At 43.8% G+C, this 10746-nt stretch overlaps 1 pseudogene; it reads left to right on the top strand.

Annotated features, from left to right (window-relative positions):
* The first annotated feature begins 7595 nt into the window (after positions 1 to 7595).
* On the top strand, positions 7596 to 10259 carry LOC128030182 (uncharacterized; annotated as a pseudogene).
* The last annotated feature ends 487 nt before the right edge of the window (positions 10260 to 10746 follow it).

Raw genomic sequence — 10746 nt, 5'->3', positions numbered from 1 at the left:
TCTGGTACAGACAATTCCAGTCTGGGAGCTATAAGAACTCATTGGTATCATGTGATTGGCTATAAACTTTATGTATATTTGCATATAAAACTTTTGATAAATACATTTGGACATTTAAGCACTTTAAATCATATTCTTTGCATCATTTAACAACAACAACAAAAAAAAAGCTAAAATGAATTTAGCTTTTTATACATTTATATATATATATATATTGTCATTTATTTAAAGATCACAATCAAAGTACTGCATAAAAATAAGTTTGCAAGGTTTTAAAGAATAAAATGTGAAGTAGATCAAATGTATTTGGACAACTATTCAATTACACCTAATAAATTACTCAACACAGTGCCTGAAAAAAAAAAATCCATTTCATATTATACATTTTTTTAGTTGTTGTTGTGGTTGCTTTGCCATGATGTTAATAATAATAATAATAAACTTTAAGGAAATTTAAAGCAGCTTCTCAAGGCACTTAACACAGAAAACACAAAACAAACAAAGTGAAAAACAATTAAAACAATCAAGTAAAAGCCGACCTAAGGAAGTATGTTTTATATAAACTTTAAAAGTGCATAAATTCTGTGCATGCCTAAAAAAGGAAAGGAGTGTGTTCCAGAGTCTAAGAGCACAGGATGAAAATGTCCTATCCCCTACTTTTGCAAGCATGTGTGCAGCACAAGTGATGTTCCTTATAGGAACATATAAAGTTAAGAAGGCAGACAGATGCTGAGGGGCTAGGCAATGCCTTATATGTCAGCATGAGGATTTTAAAATCTGACTACAAAACCTGACTGGAAGTCAGTGCAAAGACCTAAAAATTGGGATGATGTGCTCCTGAATTTAGCATATATGTGACCCTGTAGCACAAAACCAGTCTTAAGTCACTTGGATATACAGGTGCATCTCAATAAATTATAATGTTGTGGAAAAGTATGGTATGGGAACAGTTCCAGTCAAGACTGCAAAGTCCTGCAGAGAGTTGTGCGCTTAGCTGAGCACATATTGATGAAGAAAGGAAGTCAACAATATGTTGCACGTTTGGATCAAAAGTAAAACATAACTATAATTTTTCTTTTTTGTTTAGTGTTAAAATCCAAAACAGAGTCATCCACGTTTAACATTAATGAGCCAAATTTATGAAGGTGGTGAGGAGAGCCAATGAGCATAAAATCACTACTGTATTAAGACAGAAAATTCTGAGTGAGCAATATAATGCAATATACACATTCTGTATGATTACTACAATCTGCAAAGAACACGGTCATTTAAACTGTTAGGTTTAGTGAGAAACAATATTCCAATTGTACTGCAGTACCAGACTTGTGACCATATCTGTATGTTCAAGGCAAAACATAACTGACTACACATCTGCTTTCCAAGTTGATGTATGCAAAAATTAAGGCAGTCAAACGTACAAGCATATCATAGGGCAAAAATGTCGTTGGACATGATAAGACAACATTCAGTAATGTTCTTTTATCAGCATTTATATTTACATGTATTGATATGGCAGACGCTTATATCCAAAGTGACTTTACCATAATACAATTTATCAATTTTGTGAAGGTTTCACCAAGTTAGTTAGCTTTTATAGTTAAAACTAAATTCAACTTATTGTATAGCACTTTTCACATTTGTTGTGCATATTCAGGAGATGTACTGAATGTACATGTTTAGACTAGTGGTCGACCGATATATCGCCAAGGCTATTCATTGCAGAGACGTACCAAATGTGATTCCCATATTCGTGGTGGAGACGTCATTTGGTAAGTCTCTGGAACGTGGCAAGAACCTCCTAACGACCAAACTGGCACCTTGTGAGGGCGTGACAGTACCGGATCATATTGGTCCCAGCAATGTACCAAGTATGTCCTAACGACCAAAATACCACGTCCACCTTTATTTTTTATATTTACACCTCACCTTTAGTCTGGGTCCTGATGTGCTCCGACCATTACCTTGAAATACATTAACTAATAAACTCAGACCTTCTCTGTTTCAAAAAATAAACCTTATGAAATCTAACTGTAATCTAATTATAAGTGATTTATAGTAAATACATTAATTTAATACATGTAATGCAAACCAATAAAAAAACATTAAATTCTAATAGAAAAGACAAAAACACACTGCATTCATTCACGAATCAACATTTATTCAGTGCTACTTTCTACAAATACTAAGCCAAAACATTTTAAAAATTACACCTGTTCTTTAACCATGCAAAGTGTTAATGTGTTGAGCACAGAAAACTGAACATATCAATTCATAGATTACACAATATAATCAATAGAAAATGTTTGTCTTCACTTGTGAAAAATAAGTGTGCTTAATTGTATTAAAAGTGTACTTGTTGTGTACTTCCAATCTTAAAAGTATACTTTTTTAAAAGTGCATTTGCAGATAATATCATATAATGTAAATTAAAGGCCACTTAAGTGTACTTTAAAGGGTTAGTTCATCGAAAAATCATTATTATGTTATTAATAACTCACCCTCATGTCGTTCCAAACCCGTGAGACCTCCGTTTATCTTTGGAACACTGTTTAAGATATTTTAGATTTAGTTCGAGAGCTCTCACACTGTGTGTACGGTATACTGTCCATGTCCAGAAAGGTAAGAAAAACATCATCAAAGTAGTCCATGTGACATCAGAGGGTCAGTTAGAATTTTTTGAAGCTTTGAAAATACATTTTGGTCCAAAAATAGCAAAAAAATACGAATTTATTCATCATTGTATTCTCTTCCGTGTCTGTTGTGAGAGAGTTCAAAACAAAGCAGTTTGTGATATCCGGTTCGCGAACGAATCATTCGATGTAACCGGATCTTTTTGAACCAGTTCACCAAATCGAACTGAATCGTTTTAAATGGTTAGCGTCTCCAATACGCATTAATCCACAAATGACTTAAGCTGTTAACTTTTTTAATTTGACTGACACTCCCTCTGAGTTAAAACAAAACAATATCCCGGAGTAATTCATGTACTCAAACAGTGCACTGACGGAACTTTGAAGAGAGAACTGAAGATGAACACCGAGCCGAGCCAGATAATGAACAAAAGATTGACTCATCAGTTTTCGGATCACCAGTAGACCTTTCGGACAGTCGATTCAATAAACCGGTTGAAGAAAACGGTTCACCGGTTCTTTTGCGCTCGACGTAATGGCATCATTGGCGGTGATTGCCCTTGATTCAAGCCTTCGGTTTATCTGCGCTCATAACATTAGGACAGATTCAGTTCAGAATCATTCACCAAAAGAATCAGTTCGGTTCAGACGCTCTGTGTGTCAGTCTGCTTCACGCTGAATCACACATGCGCAGTATCATCAGCTCCTCGGTTCTCGAATCGGATGCATCTGACAGAAACGTTTCTTGACTCGTGAATGAGTCAGTCTTTTGTTCGTTATCTGGCTCGGCTCTGTGTTCATCTTCAGTTCTCTCTTCACAGCAGTTCAGTCAGTGTACTCAGTGGCGGTTCTACATTGAAATACACCCTGGGCGAGACCCCTTTCGAGCGCCCCCCCAAAAAAAAATATTTCAGAAGAGCCCCTGAAATTGCAATTGAACTGCATTTGAAATCAAAAGACCATAGGATAATGTTTTATAAAGCTAAAACAGCCTGGGGTCAAATTGACTCAAAACATAATAGAAGGGTTACATAAACATGCTCTTACACACTAACTGGCTGTCATTACACGCTATATCCTCCTAGACCCGGAAAAAAACATTTATTTATTTTATTTTCCCCCCATGTCATCACATTGTTTAGAGCATAGAAACAAGTAGTAAAAATATATATATATATTGAAAAATTCTATTTTATTCATGTTATGCTATGGTCACTGGGACTTGTTTAAAAAAATAAAATGACTTTAAATTATATGTATAGGCAAAAACAATGGGATTTTATTTTTTAATCACCAAAAACATTTTGGGTTTCAGGATATTTTTCAACCAAAATTTGTATGTTAATCTAACTTTCATGGAGGTACCATTAGCCATTAGGTTACTGCCTCAAATTATACGCATGACACACTTTTAGTTATGACTTGTAAAACTATATTTAGGAAACTATACTTAGCATACTGTGTAGCAAATAAATAGCAAATGTTCATCTTTAACCTACAGATTTGAAAATGCCGTTGGTTATTTACAGGGCCTAACGTTAAAAAAATGATGGAAATGATAACTGAACTTGTAACAGTTTTATTGCAAAGCACAATATTATAAATTAGATCTCGTGATTGAGTTGAAACCAAATTATTGTTGTGTAAGCATAGCAAGAATCATAGCAAAAAGGATAAACAAAGAGTTATACCCACCACCAATTAACATTAGCCCTTCATTCATGAAATGGATACTGTAATGATACAGAGACAATAGTTGCATACCTTTAACTTTTGCTCGTTTCTCCTCTTCTTCTTTTCGAAACTGGGCACCTGATGGCTCTGATCTTTTCTTCTCCATCTCTGTTTATTTGGCACTCGACAATCAGCAGATTTCCCATCCCCCCAACTGTCACTCAGGACCAGAAGTCAAGACTAAACCAATTCACCTTGATGACCGCATAATCGTCTTGTATTACCTAGTTTCATTTGCAGGAACTATAGGCCTGTATTATAACATTATGAATTAAATGTGCGTTTTTATTTGGAAGAAAGTCGAGGTGTGTGACTGACTTTAGCCTATTATTAATTATATTACTAGTGTGGATCCCCCGTCCCCGTCCACCCCCGCCCTGTCCGTTCCATTTGAGAGAGACCCAGAGGTGAAAGGTCGCACGCACCTCTCGCCCCACCCCCTTACACTTCTCTCAAAACACAAAGCTTCTGTTTGCATTTTCAGTGTACATTTTCAGCAAGCAGGGGCGCCGGCAGCTGCAGGGAGCGCCAATTTGCCAATTCCACACACAGTGAAATTATGATGAAAAACCGCTTCGCGACACAGAGGATTTTTTGTTTATCTGCTCGTGCTGCCGCCCCCCAATGTGTCACGAAAAAATGACGCCCCGGGCGGCTGCCCGGTTCGCCCGTGCCTAAAACCGCTACTGAGTGTACTGTTTGAGTAAATTAATTACTCTGGGATATTAGTTTGTTTGAACTCAGATGGAGTGTTAGCCACATTAAAAAAGTTAACAGCTTAAGTCATTTTTGGATTATTGCTTATTGGAGATGCAAACTGTTTAAAACGATTCAGTTCGATTTGGTGAACTGTTTCAAAAAGATCCGGTTACATCGAATGATTCGTTTGCGAGCCGGATATCACAAACTGCTTAGTTTTGAACTCTCTCACAACAGACACAGAAGAGAAGACAATGATGAATAAAGTCGTAGTTTTTGCTATTTTTGGACCAAAATGTATTTTTGATGCTTCAAAAAATTCTAACTGACCCTCTGATGTCACATGGACTACTTTGATGATGTTTTTCTTACCTTTCTGGACATGGACAGTATACCGTAAACACAGTTTCAATAGACGGACTGAGAGCTTTAGGACTAAATCTAAAATATCTTAAACAGTGTTCCAAAGATAAAGGGTGGAACGACACGAGGGTGAGTTATTAATAACATAATGATGATTTTTCGATGAACTAACCCTATAAGTATAATTAAGTGAACTTACCAGGAATTATGAATAAAGCCTCTAATCTTCAATCGTTCTCTCAGGCTGCTCCTTTTGGCTGGGTTTTAGATTTGAATGATGTGCGCGCAATCCCATAATGTCACACTACAGTAAGTTAGTGTAAAAAGCAGGAACTACAGTTACAACACCTGCTTCTTGTAAATTAATTACAGTTGACGTGGAAATATACTGCTAACAAATGTAAAACCTTATTTGACCCATAATGCACCCCCCCCCCCCCCCCCCGATAGCCTCATAGACAGTAAATGATTGTCTGCGAGCTTCTCCTCCTGTCAATACGATAATTTCTCTACTATGCGACAGAGAGTCGCAGGTTATGACGCAATCGTTAGCCTATTTTTGACAAAAACTGCTTCTACGGGACCATAACGTAAGATACAAGGTAATGGAGCCTGTTCTAAATTCTCTTTGCATGTTTATAATGGAAGGACTGTTATTATGAATGTGTGCCGCTAGTTGATGTGAGTTCCACTATTCCGGTTCTCTTTCATCATCTCGTGTTCGAGATCCACCTATGGGAAGGGCATCCGTACCTGACCTCTGCAGAAGCATCCAATTGCACCAAGTCTGGCTAGACAGACAGAAGCGCGCAGCCAATGCCAGGTAACGGCCCACTCCCTTACCTAGGGGTATAATAATGGCTGCAGCGCTGCTATTCCCCAGTTGACATTCGCTTCTCTCGATCTCTGCATTGACACAGTTCGGTTGGATTACGATGCTCACCTTCGTGTCTTCAGGAGGACATATCAATTGATCAGCCTCTGCCAGACGTGACTGTCGTCTTCTCAGCTTTTTCTGCTGTGTTCTGCATTCAGGGCCACCGCGCTCTCGTCGTTTCACCTGCTCCCACGGCTGCCCGCCACGGATGTTTCCGATTTCTTCTCCGGTATGTCGCTTTCTATACATAACGCTTCTCCGGGGAATAGCCTATCACGGGCCTGCCCGGCCGCGTGTGGAGCACTCATCGCTGCTAAGGACCTTCACCCATTCTGCGTGGTTTGCTTGGGCCTTAAACACGCTCAAGAAGCCTTGGAGAACACGGAAAATTGCAGTCATTGCCTTATGCTGCCCAAAAATGTTTTACGACGCCGTCTTAAGGTTGCAGCGACCCAGTGTTCTGAGCTCGGTTTTACTGACTCCGATCTGGGACACGGTGACGACGATGCGCTACTGGGGGACTCCCGGGGCGCCTCCTCACTTGAAGGGGACATCTTCGCGGGCAAACTCATGCTCGCCGACGAACCGGCCGGTTCCGACGATGAGGATGATGCGGCCCTTCTCGGGGTCTCAGAGGACGAGGATGCCATCCCGCCCTCTGGCGTTCCACAGGCTAGCGGCCACGCAGCCCTGCCTCAGTTCATCCTCCTGGAAGTGTGTGAGTGAGCGGCCGCTCGCCTCAACATTATGTGGGCGGCTCCACAGAGCGCCACCGACCAGGAGAGGGATATTTATGATGGAAAAGTGTTGGGATCTCCTCCCGGTCCGGGGAAACAACTCTTCCCCGTCCTTCCAGCGTGCGCTAAGCATATGAGGCACAACTGGAGCGAACCGCTCGACTTCAAACACGGCCTTTCGGGCCTTGAAGTAAAGGATATTGCAGCTCATGGTATGGGCGACCCCCCCCCCCCCCCCGCTATCGAGCCTTCCATCGCCAGGCACCTTAACCCCGCTCAGGGCGGGCTGCTCGCTCCCCCTAAGCCGGTCTTGCCCAACAAGCTGGACCGTTTTTCTGCCCTCAGTTCACCAGGCCACATACAAATCCTCAGCCTTGGCTGTCAGGGCCCTGAACGTCTCGTCTCTCCTCTCTGCTTACCAGGAGATTTTGGACGAATTAGGGCAACAGCTAAAAAAGGCGAACTCCTTCTCTACACTTGTGGAAGGAGATCCTCACGGTGAACGACCTCGTCCTTCTTAATGCTCGGCAGGCCGTCCAAGCCTGCGGGTGCTCTATGGCGCTTTCTGTGGTGGGAGAGCGCGCGCTCTGGCTTAACCTGTCAGGCCTTCCTGACAGTGAGAAGCGGCGCATCGCGGGCGCGTCGATGGAGCCCGATCGGGCTCTCTTCAGCCCCGCCGTCGCATTGATGCAACAACGGTGTGACGACAAAAAGAAGGAGGACGAGGCCTTCAAGTTATGTCTTCCTAGGGGGAAAAATCGACTCCCGACGCGGCCGCGGCTGGAGGACCATCTAACCCTACCCCCATCGCCTCGAAACGTAAGCGGCCTGCCTGATGTTCGATTGATGGGGGCATCGAGTCCGCGTTCATGGACCACGAGCCCTTCGGACTCTCTCCCTGTCCCAGGACCCCCGTTCAAAAGACGCAGGGTCTCCCGCGGATGGATCGATTCCTCTCCGTTCAAGGCTGCCCAGCCCATAAGTTTAATGAACGTTGTGTGTTCCCCCCTCACGTTCATGGGGTTTGTTGTGAGGAAAAGTGCAAAAGCAGTGTCACCACACCTCATACACTCTGTTCCCCTCACCCAACCAATAAAGACGTCGGCCCCAGTGTTTCCCCAACACAAAACACACATAAAAACAAAAAACACATTAAAACAAACGAATCAAATGAATTCGTTACGGAGAGAGGATCTCTCTCCGCAGAGAGAGTCCATCTCCCCGCAGAGAGAGGAAATCTGTCTGAACCCCTGCATGTTGCCCCTGGTGTGTCCACTAGATGGCGCATCACATTGCATCACAAATAAACCAGCTGGGCTTACACAGCCCCGCTGCAGCTCGGGTGGGAACACTTGCGAATCACGAATGGGCTTGGCAAACTGTTTCGGCTCCCGAGTGGGTGATGCGTACTATATTGCAGGGATACAGACTGCAGTTTGCAATGAAACCCCAGCATTTCAACGGTGTTCTCTCTTCACACACGGAAGAGAACGCCTCACATATTCTGAAAGAGGAAATATCCTCCCTCCTAAACAAGGGAGCGATTCAGGTGGTGCCCCCCACTCTGATGAATTAGGGATTTTATTCTCGTGTTTCCTGGTCCCAAAAAAGGACGGCGCTCTCCGCCCTATTCTGGACCTTCGTGTGTTAAACAAACATTTGAGGAAATACAATTTCAGAATGCTGACTCATGGCTCGCTCGCCCATGCCATAAAACAGAACGACTGGTTCACATCAGTCGACCTGAAAGATGCTTTCTTCCATATAAGCATTTATCCGCCACACAGGAAGTTTCTTCGTTTCGCCTACCAAGGCACATGTTACGAATTCACAGTTCTGCCGTTTGGGCTCAGTCTAAGCCCCTGGTGTTTCTGTCTGTGTGCGGAGGCGGGTTTAGCACCCATGAGAATGTCAGGTATGAGGATTCTGACATACATAGACGATTGGCTAATCATAGCCGAATCGAAAGAGAAAGTGTTGCAGGACACCTGCCGTGTGCTCACGCACATCACATCTCTCGGGTTCAGAGTGAATGTGAGCAAGAGCAATTTTACACCCAGTCAGTATGTCATTTTCCTGGGTTTGGAGTTGAACTCCGTCTCCATGCGAGCGCGTCTCTCTCAAGAGCGTGTTCTCTCTCTAATGAACTGTCTGTCACAGTTCAGAGAGGGGGCGAAAGTGCAATATCGCACATGCCTCAGGCTGCAGGGTCTTATGGCTTCATCAATCCAGGTTGTACCGCTGGGACTCCTGAGAATGAGAGCGTTCATGAAATGGGTTTTGTTACTACATTTCAGCCTGACGCACGATCTTTGCCGCTCTGTAATAGTGATGCGCGCCTGCTCGGCAGCCTTGCGCCACTGGAAGAGCGCAGACTTTTACCCACATGGAACCCCTCTGGGGACAGTTATGATGCGGAAAGTTGTGACGACAGATGCGTCCTTAACAGGCTGAGGCGCCACCCAGGAGGGCAGAACGGTGAACGGTCTGTGGCCGAGCAGACTACGTTCAGCGCACATAAATTATTTAGAGCTTATGGCCATATGAAAAGCTCTGAATCATTTTCTGCCTCACCTGCAGGGACATCATGTGCTCGTACGCTGCGACAATACCACGACAGTGGCTTATATCAACCGTCAGGGCGGCGTGCGCTCGTCGAAACTTCACGCTCTAGCTTACAAGCTTCTAGTGTGGAGCAGACGGGTTTTCCTGTCGTTACGCGCGACTCATGTTCCGGGCCTTCTAAACAGAGGTGCGGATCTTCTATCAAGGGGAAACCCAATCTACGGAGATTGGCACCTTCACCCGCAGATAGTGGATATGTTATGGATGAGATTTGGACAGGCAACCGTAGATCTATTCTATAAAACTACCATTGTCCTATGTTCTTCTCACTAAAGGACGTGGATGCACCCCTCGGGGTAGATGCACTGGCCCACCCGTGGCCCGGAGTGCTGCTGTATGCCTTTCCTCTCCTGTGCCTGATAATTCCTACACTGGCCAGGGTGAGAGAGTCTCTCATTCTGATAGCACCCAGGTGGCCCAAAGCACCATGGCTGGCGAAGATAATCCCTCTGTTATATGCCGAGCCGTGGCGCCCCCATCCCCCCCCCCCCCCCCCCCCGCACAGATCTTTTGTCCTAAGCGAACGGGGAGATTTATCACCCACACCCAGACAGGGTGGCTCTTTGGGCGTGGCCCGTGAGAGGACGAACCTAAGCGCACTGGGGCTTTTGCCGCGTGTGATTGCTACTATACAGAATGCCAGGACCGTTTCTATGCGATTCTTGTATGGCAGTAAGTGGCAAGTGTTCGAAGGGTGGTTTGATGGGCGTGGTCTCACATCTTATCAGTGCTCAGTTCCTGATATTTTGTGTTTCCTCCAAGACCTCTTGGAAAAAGGCAGGTCTTTTTCCACAATTAAGGTCTACTTGGCTGCGATTTTGGCCTTTCATGTGGGCTTTGAGGGCTCAACAGTCGGGCAACATCATTTAATCCACAGATTTATGAAGGGTGCCTGAGTGGGACCTCTCCATGGTGTTGGAGGCTCTGTCTCAGTATCCTTTTAAACCTCTTGGAAGTATTTCCCTAAAGCTGCTGTCCTTCAAGACAGCTTTGCTCTTGGCCTTGGCATCAGCCAAACGTTTCAGTGAGCTACATGCACTTTCGGTTCATCCCTCGTGCACTAAATTTTCTCTTAGTGGAG

This window comes from Carassius gibelio, chromosome A16 (genome assembly GCF_023724105.1).
Source record: "Carassius gibelio isolate Cgi1373 ecotype wild population from Czech Republic chromosome A16, carGib1.2-hapl.c, whole genome shotgun sequence".
In the NCBI taxonomy this organism is placed as follows: Eukaryota; Metazoa; Chordata; class Actinopteri; order Cypriniformes; family Cyprinidae; genus Carassius; species Carassius gibelio.
Note: the sequence above shows the minus strand (reverse complement) of the source record. Positions and strands in the feature narration are given on the sequence as shown.